The 13,625-nt window shown below is 38.4% G+C and overlaps 1 protein-coding gene across 20 annotated transcripts in view; it reads left to right on the top strand.

The window, feature by feature from the left end:
* Positions 1–13,625, top strand: part of WDPC (WD repeat containing planar cell polarity effector) — a 675,061-nt gene that overhangs the window by 327,125 nt on the left and 334,311 nt on the right. The gene's annotated exons all lie outside the window — the stretch shown is intronic.

The raw sequence follows: 13,625 nt of genomic DNA, 5'->3' as shown, positions 1-13,625 counted from the left end.
GTGAGAGATTAAAGAGGGCGATCTCATACCAAATGAACTGAAAAGAGATTTAGTGGAGATCTTTATTCCCTCTTTTAATGTTTTTAAATTAAAATAATAAAATGATTTCTGGTAATCATAAAATGGCATAGTATACAAATAGATATATAGTAAAAACTATATACCTACCCCAAACTCATTCCCTACTCCAGTAGTAACTGTGTTCAGCAATTTAGCTTATATCTTTTTTCAAACACTCACCTGTGTATATGTGTACACACATTAAAAAAAATGGAATCACTGTATACGTATTTTTCTCTAACTTTCTTTACATAACAATATATGACACATCTGTCATTGATCTATATCTACCTCCCTATTTTTACTAGATACATAGTAATCCGTAATTTGGATATAACATACTTTACAATTATTAATGTCAATCTTTTTTGTAAATATGGAAATTGGACATAGATGAGTAATCAAGGAAATGTAGTAAGAACAAAATGGTCTTAAAATTTTTTAATAAGTTAAATAGCTTACAAGCAGACAAGGCACTCCTTTCAGGTTCCTATTTGATTCTTTTAGTGAGGAACAACTCTTAGTGCATTTTCAGTATTCTGGCTTTTGAGAAACACATTTCTAGCATCTCCTTAAAACCATAAGAAATATATTTGTGGCCAGATATTTTAAGCGTTTCCTTCTTTTGAAAATTTTTATAGAAAAATACTGAATAACACATAAAAGGTTTAAAAAATCATCCCTAATATCATTTTTTAAAAATTTTATGAGGCAAGAAGTTGAAGTTTGTGCCCTCTGGGTACCAATTTTATCTCTGTGAGATGCCTGCTATCAACAGCTTTGGTTTTATTTTTTCTGACATTTTCTTGTGTTTCTACAATTTCTTTTTTTTTAAATTATTATTATTATTATTATTATACTTTAAGTTCTAGGGTACATGTGCACAATGTGCAGGTTTGTTACATATGTATGCATGTGCCATGTTGGTGTGCTGCACCTGTTAACTCGTCATTTACATTAGGTATATCTCCTAATGCTATCCCTCCCCACTCCCCCCACCCCATGACAGGCCCCTGTGTGTGATGTTCCCCGCCCTGTGTCCAAGTGTTCTCATTGTTCATTTCCTACCTATGAGTGAGAACGTGCGGTGTTTGGTTTTCTGTCCTTGTGACAGTTTGCTGAGAATGATGGTATCTAGCTTCATCCATGTCCCTACAAAGGACATGAACTCATCCTTTTATATGGCTGCATAGTATTCCATGGTGTATATGTGCCACATTTTCTTAATCCAGTCTATCATTGATGGACATTTGGGTTGGTTCCAAGTCTTTGTTATTGTGAATAGTGCTGCTATAAACATATGTGTGCATGTGTCTTTATAGCAGCATGATTTATGATCCTTTAGGTATATGCCCAGTAATAGGATGGCTGGGTCAAATGGTATTTCTAGTTCTAGATCCTTGAGGAATCACCACACTGTCTTCCACAAAGGTTGAACTAGTTTACAATCCCACCAACAGTGTAAAAGTGTTCCTATTTATCCACATCCTCTCCAGGACCTGTTATTTCCTAACTTTTTAATGATTGCCATTCTAACTGGTGTGAGATGGTATCTCATTGTGGTTTTGATTTGCATTTCTCTGATGGCGAGTGATGATGAGCATTTTTTCATGTGTCTGTTGGCTGCATAAATGTCTTCTTTTGAGAAGTGTCTGTGCATATCCTTTGCCCACTTTTTGAAGGGGAGTTTGATTTTTTCTTGTAAATTTGTTTAAGTTCTTTGTAGATTCTGGATATTAGCCCTTTGTCAGATGGGTAGATTGCAAAAATTTTCTCCCATTCTGTAGGTTGTCTGTTCACTCTGATGGTAGTTTTTTTTTGCTGTTCAGAAGCTGTTTAGTTTAATTAGATCCCATTTGTCACTTTTGGCTTTTGTTGCCATTGCTTTTGGTGTTTTAGTCATGAAGTCCTTGCCCATGCCTATGTCCTGAATGGTATTGCCTAGGTTTTCTTCTAGGGTTTTTATGGTTTTAGGTGTTACATTTAAGTCTTTAATCCATCTTGAATTAATTTTTGTATAAGATATAAGGAAGGGATCCAGTTTCAGCTTTCTACAGATGGCGAGCCAGTTTTCCCAGCACCATTTATTAAATAGGGAATCCTTTCCCCATTTCTTGTTTTTGTCAGGTTTATCAAAGATCAGATGGTTGTCGATGTGTGATATTATTTCTGAGGGCTCTATTCTGTTCTGTTGGTCTATATATCTGTTTTGGTACCAGTACCATGCTGTTTTGTTTACTGTAGCCTTGTAGTATAGTTTGAAGTCAGGTAGCATGATGCCTCCAGCTTTGTTCTTTTGGCTTAGGATTGTCTTTGCAATGCAGGCTCTTTTTTGGTTCCATATGAACTTTAAAGTAGTTTCTTCCAATTCTGTGAAGAAAGTCATTTGTAGTTTGATGGGGATGGCATTGAATCTATAAATTACCTTGGGCAGTATGGTCATTTTCACAATATTGATTCTTCCTATCCATGAGCATGGTATGTTCTTCCATTTTTTTGTGTCCTCTTTTATTTCATTGAGCAGTGGTTTGTAGTTCTCCTTGAAGAGGTCCTTCACATCCTTTGTAAGTTGGATTCCTAGGTATTTTATTCTCTTTGAAGCAATTGTGAATGGGAGTTCACTCATGATTTGGCTCTCTGTTTGAGTGTTATTGGTGTATAAGAATGCTTGTGATATTTGCACATTGATTTTGTATCCTGAGACTTTGCTGAAGTTGCTTATCAGCTTAAGGAGATTTTGGGCTGAGACGATGGGATTTTCTAAATATACAATCAGGTCACCAGCAAACAGGGAATTTGACTTCCTCTTTTCCTAACTGAATACTCTTTATTTATTTCTCTTACCTGATTGCCCTGGCGAGAACTTCCAACAATATGTTGATTAGGTGTGATAAGAGAGGGCATCCTTGTCTTGTGCCAGTTTTCAAAGGGAATGCTTCCAGTTTTTGCCCATTCAGTATGATATTGGCTGTGAGTTTGTTATAAATAGCTGTTATTATTTTGAGATACATCCTGTCAATACCTAGTTTATTGAGAGTTTTTAGCATGAAGGGCTGTTGAATTTTATTGAAGGCCTTTTCTGCATCTATTGCGATAATCATGTGGTTTTTGTCTTTGGTTCTGTTTATATTGATGGATTGTGTTTATTGATTTGCGTATGTGTTTGAACCAGCCTTGCATCCCAGGGATGAAGCCAACTTGATTGTGGTGAATAAGCTTTTTGATGTGCTGCTAGATTTGGTTTGCCAATATTTTATTGAGGATTTTTGCATCGATGTTCATCAGGGATATTGGTCTAAAGTTCTCTTTTTTGGTTGTGTCTCTGCCAGGCTTTGGTATCAAGATGATGTTGGCCTCATAAAATGAATTAGGGAGGATTCCCTCTTTTTCTATTGATTGGAATAGTCTCAGAAGGAATGGTACCAGCTCCTCTTTGTACCTCTGGTAGAATTCGGTTTGAATCCATCTGGTCCTGGACTTCTTTTGGTTGGTAGGCTATTAATTATTGCCTCAATTTCAGAACCTGTTATTGGTCTGTTCAGGGATTCAGCTTCTTCCTGGTTTAATCTTTGGAGGGTGTATGTGTCCAGGAATTTATCCATTTCTTCTAGATTTTCTAGTTTATTTGCGTAGAGGTGTTTATAGTATTCTCTGATGGTAATTTGTATTTCTGTGGGGTCGGTGGTGATATCCCCTTTATCATTTTTTATTGCGTCTATTTGATTCTTCTCTCTTTTCTTCTTTATTAGTCTTGCTAGTGGTCTATCAATTTTGTTGATCTTTTCAAAAAACCAACTCCTGGATTCATTGATTTTTTGGAGTGTTTTTTGTGTCTCTTATCTCCTTCAGTTCTGCTCTGATCTTAGTTATTTCTTGCCTTCTGCTAGCTTTTGAATGTGTTTGTTCTTGCTTCTCTAGTTATTTTTACTGTGATGTTAGGGTGTTGATTTTAGATCTTTCCTGCTTTCTCTTGTGGGCATTTAGTGCTATTAATTTCCCTCTACACACTGCTTTAAATGTGTCCCAGAGTTTCTGGTATGTTGTATCTTTGTTCTCATTGGTTTCAAAGAACATCTTTATTTCTGCCTTCATTTCGTTATTTGCCCAGTAGTCATTCAGGAGCAGGTTGTTCAGTTTCCATGTAGTTGAGTGGTTTTGAGTGAGTTTCTTAATCTTGAGTTCTAGTTTGAATGCACTGTGGTCTGAGAGACAGTTTGTTATAATTTCTGTTCTTTTATATTTGCTGAGGAGTGCTTTACTTCCAACTATGTGGTAATTTTGGAATAAGTGTGATGTGGTGCTGAGTAGAATGTATATTTTGTTGATTTTGGGTGGAGTGTTCTGTAGATATCTATTAGGTCTGCTTGGTGCAGAGCTTAGTTCAGTTCCTGGATATCCTTGTTAACTTTCTGTCTTGTTGATCTGTCTAATGTTGACAGTGGGGTGTTAAAGTCTCCCATTATTATTCTGTGGGAGTCTAAGTCTCTTTGTAGGTCTCTACAGACTTGCTTTATGAGTCTAAGTGCTCCTATATTGGGTGCATATATATTTAGGATCGTTAGCTCTTCTTGTTGAATTGATCCCTTTACCATTATGTAATAGCCTTCTTTGTATCTTTTTATCTTTGTTGGTTTAAAGTCTGTTTTATCAGAGACTAGGATTGCAATCTCTGCTTTTTTTTGTTATTTTCCATTTGCTTGGTAGATCTTCCTCCATCCCTTTATTTTTAGCCTGTGTTTGTCTCTGCATTTGAGATGGGTCTCCTGAATACAGCACTGTGATGGGTCTTGACTCTTTATCCAATTTGCCAGTCTGTGTCTTTTAATTGGAGCATTTAGCCCATTTACATTTAAGGTTAATATTGTAATGTGTGAATTTGATCCTGTCATTATGATGTTAGCTGGCTATTTTGCTTGGTAGTTGATGCAGTTTCTTCCTACCATTGATGGTTTTTACAATCTGGCATGTTTTTGCAGTGGCTGGTACCAGTTGTTCCTTTGCATGTTTAGTGCTTCCTTCAGGAGCTCTTGTAAGTCAGGCCTGGTGGTGACAAAGTCTCTCAGCATTTGTTTGTCTGTAAAGGATTTTATTTCTCCTTCACTTATGAAGCTTAGTTTGGCTGGATATGAAATTGGGGGTTGAAAATTATTTTCTTTAAGAATGTTGAATATTGGCCCCCACTCTCTTCTGACTTGTAGAGTTTCTGCAGGGAGATCTGCTGTTAGTCTGATGGGCTTCCCTTTGTGGGTAACCCAACCTTTCTCTCTGGCTGCCCTTAACATTTTTTCCTTTGTTTTAACTTTGGTGAATCTGACAATTATGTGTCTTGGAGTTGCTCTTCTCGAGGAGTATCTTTGTGGCATTCTGTGTATTTCCTGAATTTGAATGTTGACCTGCCTTGCTAGGTTGCGGAAGTTCTCCTGGATAATATCCTGAAGAGTGTTTTCCAACTTAGTTTAATTCTCCCCATCACTCTCAGGTACACCAATCAAACGTAGATTTGGTCTTTTCACATAGTCCCATATTTCTTGGAAGGTTTGTTCATTTCTTTTTACTCTTTTTTCTCTAAACTTCTTGCTTCATTTCATTCATTTGATCTTCAGTCACTGATCCCCTTTCTTACACTTGATCGAATCGGCTACTGAAGCTTGTGCATGCATCACGTAGTTCTCGTACCATGGTTTTCAGCTCCCTCAGGTCATTTATGGACTTCTTTAGACTGTTTATTCTAGTTAGCCATTCATGTAATCTGTTTTCAAGGTTTTTAGCTTCTTTACTATGGGTTCAAACATCCTCTAGCTCGGAGAAGTTTGTTATTGCCAATTGTCTGAAGCCTTCTTCTCTCAGCTCGTCAAAGTCATTCTCCGTCCAGCTTTGTTCTGTTGCTGGCAAGGAGCTGTGTTCCTTTGGAGAAGAAGAGGAACTCCAATTTTTAGAATTTTCAGCTTTTCTCTTCTGGTTTCTCCCCATCTTTGTGGTTTTATCTACCTTTGGTCTTTGATGATGGGGTTTTGTTGTGAATGTCCTTTCTGTTTGGTAGTTTTCCTTCTAACATTCAGGACCCTCAGCAGCAGGACTGTTGGAGTTTGCTGGAGGTCCGTCCACTCCAGATCCTATTTGTCTGGGTATCAGCAGCGGAGGCTGCAGAACAGCAAATATTGCACAATGGCAGATGTTGCTGCCTGATCATTCCTCTGGAAGCTTTGTCTCAGAGGGGCACCCTACTGTATGAGGTGTCAGTCAGCCCCTACTGGGAGGTGTCTCCCAGTTAGGCTACTCGGAGGTCAGGGACCCACTTGAGGAGGCAGTCTCTCTGTTCTCAGATCTTAAACTCTGTGCTGGGAAAACCACTACTCTCTTAAAAGTTGTCAGACAGGAACATTTAAGTCTGCAGAAGTTTCTGCTGCCTTTTGTTCAGCTATGCCCTGCCCCCAGAGGTGGAGTCTACAGAGGCAGGCAGGCCTCCTTGAGCTGTGGTGGGCTCCACCCAGTTCGAGCTTCCTGGCCGCTTTTTTTTTTACCTACTCAAGCCTCAGCAATGATGGATCCCCCTCCCCCAGCCTCGCTGCCGCCTTGCAGTTCCATCTCAGACTCTGTGCTTGCAGTGAGGGAGGCTTCATGGGCGTGGGAGCCTCCCAGCCACCCACAGGATATAATCTCCTGGTGTGCCGTTTGCTAAAGTCGTTGGAAAAGTGCAGTATTAGGGTGGGAGCGTCCCGATTTTCCAGGTATCGTCTGTCAAGGCTTCTCTTTGCTAGGAAAGGGAATTCCCTGACCCCTTGCACTTCCTGGATTTGGCGATGCCCCTCCCTGCCGCGTGAGCTGCACCCGCTGTCTGACAAGTCCCAGTGAGATGAACCTGATACCTCAGTTTGAAATGCAGAAATCACCTGTCTTCTGCGTTGCTCACACTGGGAGTGGCAGACTCCAGGTGCTCCTATTTGGCCATCTTGGAACCTCCCCTACAGTTTCTTTATGTGTATATGTATACCCATACTACTCTTGTTTTTTTCCTAGTAAAACAGAATGGTGCTACTTGTGTAGGTCTGTAACTTTTAAAAATGCCTCCCCCTACCTTCAAGAAGGTATCATGCTGTTGGGAAAAAAATTTCTCATTAATTAAACTTATCTATCTTTTATGTTATCTCCATTTATTTTCTTGTACTAACAACATTAACAATAGCTAAATTCAGAAGTGACTGATTTATTACGTGGAATGCCAATTTATTAATTTACTATGTGAGATTTATTTGGCATCATAGACATTGCTCATTTCCTTGGGGCATTACCTCATGGATGAGTTATTCAAGAGACTGACGTAAGATAAGAAGGCTGATTGGTAAGCAGAGAATGAGAACAACGGCAAGGAGGTGTTCTAACAAGATATTTCTTTCAAGCTAAGGTAGCTCGATTACTTGCTGTGGGGCACTTTCAGTCTTGAAAAGTAGCATTAGTCATCAAAGTGATAGCCCTGAACATGGTTAGAGACTCACAGGGTGGGTTTCCTGGGGACTCCTGACCTGAACTGTGCACTGCCCACCACTCCATTTGAGATATCTGACCAGGGTATAATACATGAGAGAGGGTAGCTTATCACATTACCCTTTCTTTATGTGAGAAGAGGGTTGATTGAAATTTGAGAAGTTTCCACATCTGCCTAATGAAGACGTGGAAAACATCTTTGTTTCCACAGCGACTCATTTACAAGCACTCTTTTAAAGAGAGGCTCTGTGAAGATGGCTAATATATAAAGGTGGTGACAAGTACATTGTCTCCAGACGTTGCCAGATGTCGTGTCTCCTGGTGGCCAAAACCATCCCCAGTTGAGAACTGGGGAGCAGCAGTTTAGAACAGTGGTCCTCTGGTGGCACCAGGGACTGATTTCATGGAAGACAATTTTTTTCACAGATCTCAGATCATCAGGCATTAGATTCTCATAAGGAGCACACAACCTAAATCTCTCACATGCACAGTTCCCAGGAGGGTTTGCCTCCTATGAGAATGTAGTGCTGCAGCTGATCTAACAGGAGGTGGAGCTCAGGTGGTAATGCTTGCCCACCCACCACTTACTTCCTGCTGTGTGGCCTGGTTCCTAACAGGCCACAAATGGGTACTGGTCAGTGGCCTGGGCGTTGGGGACCCCTGGGTTAGAGGGAGACTGGTTTGAGTGAAGAAAAGAGCTGGAGAGAGGAAAACCAGGTGGGATATTGCATGGAAGTCAACTGAGAAGTGAAAGTTAAGGATATTAGTTCCTCAACAGTGGTGAAGAGGTATATAGGATTTGTCATTAATCGACCTGTCTTGGTCTCTACTTTCCCACGAATTATGAGACCTTTGATTTATTGCCTTACTTTTCTGATTGGGAATTAGTATGAGGATGAGATTAACCATATTACTATTGTTTTTAAAACTTGCATACTTATTTTGTATCAGTTATACTGGCATTTTACATGCATTATGGTGCATGTAAAAGTCTTCTGTAAATTATAAAATACTATAAAAAAGTGTTATCTGATTTGCCTTTCTCTTTACTTCTCACCACTGCTTTTAACTCTTTAGATCTTTAAAACTACTGACAAATACAAAATCTACTTTTGGACCTTGTTTTATTTTGAGATGCCTCCCTTTACCACCTTGCCTGCTCTTTATTTTCTGAGGTACCAGAAGCCTCCCTCCAACCCCTTGCAATGGAAAGGACACTGTCTTGTTGCTCTTTTTCCTTTTTGTTCTACCAAATTTGACCATGGTTATAAATACTTTCTAGGAATGATCACTTTTCTTTTATGCAAATATAGTTAGCAGGATTTTAAAGTTACATTAGGGATTAAAATATGGCATCATTTGTTTTGTAATGAGAATAAGTGAGAAAATTAGATTTATTAAATTGAAATAGACTTTGCAGGCAGATTTCTAGGTATGTATGTATTCCATATATTGAATAACACCATACAAATTTTTGGGAAATCTCGCTGGGAGACCCCAGTGAGGAACCTCACTTCTCTATCCAGGAAAATACCTGTTTATTTCTTGTTCTTTTGTTTTTTCTCCTTAAGTCAATTCTCTGTAGTAAATCAACTAATTTTTTTTATCCTTAACTATATTCACTTTGGTCTCCTGACATGTAGGAGGCACTCACATGTTTTTCTTTTTTTAATCTACTGAATGAGCAAAACTCAGATGTTATTTATGTTTTGTTTCAATTAAGGATGTCATCTGATATAATTTTCTCATTCTCCTCAAAGTACCATTTCACTTCCAATTTAATCCTCAATCTAAGTACTGTAGACTTTAGGGTTAAGAGAAGCCAATTTGAAGAGCCATCTGGAGATTGTGGAAATCATTTCTGAGTTTCTTAAAGAGAAAGCTTACCTTTCCAGTATGAGCTTATTGAAGAAAATGAAAAGGAGAAAATGAGAAAGGCAACATAAAGAGACATGGTCAGAGCAGGAATAATAAGGAAGGTACTTTTTGTCTGGAGGGGTGTCAGAGAAAAAGAAGAGTGTCGGTTTCTATTTGCCTCAGCTATCTCCTGCACAACATTTAAACAACATTCAAATTGGGACAGTGTTGGGAGATGCCACTGGCCTTCTCATTGCTTCATCCTGCGGGCCTTTTCAGTTCAGATCTGCCTCAGAGATGCCTCCCTTTACTACTGCCTGCTCTTTTTTATTTTCTGAGCTACCAGAATCCTCCCTCCAATCCTTTGCAATGGAATAGGACGCTGTCTTGGTGCTCTTTTTCCTTTTTGTCCTACCAAATCTTACATAGATCCTTTCCATTTTGGAGGTCTTAAGGACTAACCACGTTGGGGAAACAGGCAGAGGTGAGAACAACACTTTCCTGTCTGGGCTGGAATATTCTTTCCTTGACTATATTTTTCTAACTCTAGTTATCTCCTTTACAATATCCAGGAGTATCTTTGGCACCAGTACTTGGCAACTCTATGCTTCCCCATAGGCTGTTTTATAAAAATGCATTAATTAGCTGATTAATTGATTTATACCTTCTTATTCCAAAATCTGGTGTCAGGGATGCCTCTAGTCCATAGGGCATTTGGAGATATGAAATGGTGGACATACTTGATCTTTCAAGTATCCAAACTTGGTTCAATAAGAGGGTTAAACTGATTTTTTGGGTTAGAATGTCCCAGAGCTCAGACCTTAGATCTCTTTCTGTCTTTCCACTCATTTTTTAAAGGGAGCATGTCCAGTACCATGGCTTTAAATACTACCTTTGTATTGTTGATGACTCCCAAATATACATCTGTAGTCCCCCATGAAGTTCAGACTCATTTCTGATTATGTACTAGATCTCTCCACTGGTATGTCCATAAATACTTTAAACTTAACGTGTCAAAATCAAACTCTTTATTCTCCATAATCTAAATTTGCTTTTCCTGTAGCATTCCCAATCGCAGTAAACTGTTGCTCAGGCCAAAAATCTTTGAGTCTTTCTCTCATATGCCACATTCAATTTTTCAGCAAGTGCTAATAGATACTTTTTAAAATATGTCTCAAGTCTGCCCACTTACCATTTCCTTCAGCATTACCATTCTAGTCCCAAGCCATCATCTTCTCTCATCTTGACCACTGCAATAGGCTTATAATGGTCTTCTTGCTTCACTTGCCCTGACCCCTGCTTTAAAACATAAATTATATTATAGTTCTGTGCTGCTTAAAACTCAGTGACTTCCCATCAACAAGGTCTAACCTAACCTGGCCCTTGACTGCCTCTCTGTCTTCATCCTCTATGAATATCCCTTTCACTCACTCCCCTCCAGCCACACTGACCTAGCTTTCTTCAATCAGCCTAGGAACATTCCCACCTCAGAGTTTTTGCATTTGCTCTTCTGTCTTCCTCGAACTCCTTTTCTCTAGATATTTATGTGGCTTGTTCTTTTACTTCATTTGGGTCTATATTCAAATGTTATTTCCTCAGAGAGGCTTATTTCTTTATTAGTCATCTTCAAGTAGCACCCTCCTAAATTTGCTCTATAGTTCTTATTGCTGTTGTACATTATATTAAAACTATTTGTTTTATTATCTGTGTCCACACTTGAATGCAGTCTCCATGAGGCCAGGGAGGGCAAGGGCATTGTCTGTTTTGTTCACTGCTATATTCTCAGTAGCACTTGGAACAGTGCCTGACTCATATGATATACTATATATATATATATATATATATATAGTGGTAAATGAGTGAATTTATGAAAAAGTGGCTGCACCTATTCTTTGAGAAGGATTGTGAAGGAATGTCCAACCTCAACAATGGATCCATAGTCTCCAAATCACTGCTCCTGCCTCCATGCATAGATCGGTTATCTAACCAATGTATGCATGCTTTTGGCTCCATGACACTCACCCCTCTGAATCTTTTCCGGCATCAGGTCCCTCATTTACTTAATCTCACAGGCTGTACTTTCCTTCTTCATCCCATAAAAGTAGGTTTTAAGAAGAATTTTATAACCAATGCTCATACATAGAAAAAGCAGTTTTTGTTAGGATATGAGAGTTATTTCATGACAGCAATGGTGAGAACAGAAAACAAGGTAAAAGAAATTAGACACTTGGAAAAATTTCCAGAGTTCTGAAGGAACTTGCAAATATTTTGGAGAGAATATCTTTGTGAAATCATAACAAATGGGAAAGGCAACAAAAGATTGCATTTTTTACTAGTTATAATTCACCTGAATGTCACACGTCTAACATTCAGTCCAACCTGGGTTACAAGGTTTTTAAAAAGACAAAATGTCTTTAAAAAGACAGAGTTAGTTAACAATGTAGTGAGGATATTTGTTATTTGATATAGGATTCAAAGGGGTGAGTGTCATGGAGCCAAGAGCATGCATACGTTGGTTAGATAACTAATCTATGCCTGGAGGCAGGAGCAGTGATTTGGAGACTATAGACAGCATCTTACAATTAATGGTTGAATAATAATAATAATTGCAAATACTATGTGCCAGGCATTATTCTAAATGTTTTTTGTAAAAAGCTATTTAATCCTCATCCTATGAAGTAGATACTATCATGTTTATTTTCAGATGAGGAAATAAAGGGACAGAGAGGTTAAATTACACTGTCAATGTCACACAGCTAGTAACAAGTAGCCAATACTGGTTTTATTCTGATTTCAGAGTCTGTGTTCTTAACCACTGTATTATTATCCTTGAATATTTGAGGTGGGTGCTACTGAAAAATAATTGGGGTGACTGTCAAAGTTATAGGGAGTCAGTTGTATCCTTAGCCTCAATCTCAAGAGTCACCACCTCCTTCCCAGTCCTCTGAGTCTACCCACTATATATCTCTATCATAGGTCTGGTAAACTGGCACTTTATTAGTTATTTGCTTTGATCTCGATCTTTTTCTGTTAACCTACTTTATTTAACCTACTTTAAGAATTATATTTGATTTCTTTTTGAGCCCTTAAATTTAATTTAGTGCTTGCCATATAATGAACATTCAGTTTTTGCTGAATTAAAAAAATGAATGAAGGTTCTTTAAGTTGATTACAACTGACCCATGGTAGAACAGTTTTCCTGTGAAGTAGTGAGCTCCTGATCACTGGCAGTATTCAAGCATGGGCTAGATGCTTGAAGGGATGCTGCAGAAGGAACATCCATGTCATACGGAAATGGAAAATTAGACCAAGTTTTTTTTTTTTTTTTTGTAACTCTGAATTATCTGATGTTCCATTGAGTTAGTTGTGATTCTTTCTCCAAACATTTGTTGAGTACCTGCTGTATTCCTGACACTACAAAGATAAATGTGGCCAAGCCAACATACATAAGGAGCTGGTAGTCAATGAGTAATTAGGAAAAGAAGTGCTTAAGGGTATAGGTGTAAAGCTTTAGTAGATAAAAATAAATAGAAAAGGATAGATTTTAGAGATGTTTTGAATAAAGGTGGAAGGGGAGTAGTAGATATGAAAGATGTCCCTAAAATTGCCTGAGAATGAATTTGGGGAGTTAAGACCACATGCTGTGTTGTTATGGGGGGATTCTTCAAAAGGGAAATATCACTATTTGCCATTAAGGTATGTGGTAGGGCTGGGTGTAATTCAGTAGATGGTAATTTGTGAAGCATTTTAAATTTCTTAAAACAAATGTGCCTTCTCTTAGTAGTCTCCAAGACCCACAAAGATGATTAAGTACTCTTCCCCTAACTCTCTGCCCCTGTAGAGGTATTAATGCAAAATGGAATAATCTGTTAAGTCAAATAAAGGTTAGCTTTCTGGTGACTAGGACAAGAGTTCTAACAGAAATGCAAAGTGATTCTTCAGTTTCTTTTCTGAATCATGTGCCTGGAATCTGTTAGGCAGTGAGGAATGGTGGTCTGTCTTTATATTACCCTGGTCCCTCATGCTGCTTATCTTTCACACATGTCCAAATATGTCTCAACACAGAATCATCCTCTCTAGCTGGGACATGATGCCTAGGTGGGTGGGGGATTCCCCTGTTTTGTTTAAAATCAAAGTTGTCTTTGAATTTGGCTAGCATGTTTGTGATTAGTTTACTGACAATTGGTTTTTTTCTTCTTATACCATATGTTATTCCATGATTCATC

This window comes from Macaca nemestrina, chromosome 13 (assembly GCF_043159975.1).
Source record: "Macaca nemestrina isolate mMacNem1 chromosome 13, mMacNem.hap1, whole genome shotgun sequence".
NCBI lineage: Eukaryota > Metazoa > Chordata > Mammalia > Primates > Cercopithecidae > Macaca > Macaca nemestrina.
The sequence above is the reverse complement of the archived record's forward strand: the minus strand, read 5'-3'. Positions and strand labels throughout refer to the sequence as shown.